Here is a 1,707-nt window from a genome sequence, read left to right on the forward strand (position 1 = left end):
TAACAGTTTGGACAGTGCTTTCACATAAATTATCTTATCTGACCACCAACCCCAGAGTCCTTCCAAAAAGTTCTTAGTATGTCCATTTGACAGATGAAGAAACTGATATTCTGAGCAGTAGCATCAGAAGAACCTGTAAGTGGAGCACACACTGGAGAGGGATGCAGGAGTCCTAGGTACAAGTCCTGGCATGGCTACTTATTCATTTCATGGCCTTGAGAAACTTATTCCCCTGCTCTGTGCCTCAGTTTTCTTAACTATAAAATGAGAGGATAAGATCAGATCATGGATGAAACTTCAGAACAACAGGTGCTGTCTGGAGCTCTGCCTGGAGAAAGATTCTGAGGCACATGTGAGCTAAGGGGGAGTTCCAGTGTAAGCATAATAGGTTTATTGCCCGATGCAGACAGCAAGTCAATATGCCAAGACATCGGGTTGCAGCAGAAAAAGAGATTTAATCATAGGGTCACTGAATGGGGAAGATGGGAGGAAGCGTCAAATCTTTCTCATGGGAAATAGTTGAGGCTAGGGATTTGAAGTGGACCAAAGTGTGGAGGTCCTTGAGCAGTTGGAGAGTGCAGAGTGAAGTCATGAGAAACGGGATGAAGAAGCTGTTATTCTCAAGCTGATTTCATTCCTCTGTGGGGGTCTTCAAACTGGTTGCTGAAATTTGGGGTCTGAAAAACATTCTTAAACAATCCTTAAACAAAAGCCTTATGATTCTAATGTCAGAGAGCCTGTCTATAGGAAGACTGGGGAGGCAAATGGTCAGAATCTAGTGCCACCTGACTTTCAGTAACAAGGGAGTGGGCCAAATACAGTCTGATTCATGCTTTATTTTAAATATATTTCTGCCCACAACCCGGCATGCAATTCTTGTCAACCCTGCAGGGATGGTTTCCCTGGGCTGGCTATTTGCTGTCTTTGGACTGCAGGGCATTTACAAGCCCGTTCCAGCTCTGAGAGTTTTGGGTTTCCAAGTGCTTTGCCCCTGAGGTCGCCCAGCAGAGCTGGGACTGGGCTCATTCCTCTGCCCAATAGGCTTTCTACCTGCCAAGCTCCACTGTGAACCACTAGCTTAGAATTGATTTTGGTCCTACGCATTTAATCAATATTTGCTGAGTTTTTGCTTTGTAGTTTTGGGAAATCCACTTCTCTTTTTTGAGCTGCATGTTCTTCCCTCATTGGCAAATGGAGCTAGCTAGACATCTATCATACCAATCAAGGGGCAGATCTGGCCTCCAGACAAGAGCTCCCTCACTGTGTGGCACTTCTTCCATCAGGGTGACTTGTAAGCTTGTGAGACTTAAAAGATAAACTGTTCGCACCAACTTCTAGCAACTCTGTCTCACTGGAAGCAGACTCAGTAAGGGGTACAGCTAATGGTGGCTGATAGCATGGGCTCTTGAAGAAGGCTGCTAATATTTACATCCTGACTCTGCCACTGTTTAAACTTAGCAGGTTACCAGGCATTGCCCCCGTTTCTCTATCTGTAAAACACAACTATTAATAGCTACCTACCTTATAAGGTTACGAGGACATGAGTGAATGCATAGCAAAACTTAGAAGACTGTCTGGCTCATTGTTAATGACCAATAGATGCTCACTATTATTATGGTCCAAGGTAACTGTACAGCAGATGTGCCTGACAGCAATAACTTAAGCGTACCCTGTGAATGACCCAATGGTCTAAGAAGAATGTGTGCT

This window comes from Cebus imitator, unplaced genomic scaffold, assembly GCF_001604975.1.
Source record: "Cebus imitator isolate Cc_AM_T3 unplaced genomic scaffold, Cebus_imitator-1.0 Scaffold582, whole genome shotgun sequence".
Classification (NCBI taxonomy): Eukaryota; Metazoa; Chordata; class Mammalia; order Primates; family Cebidae; genus Cebus; species Cebus imitator.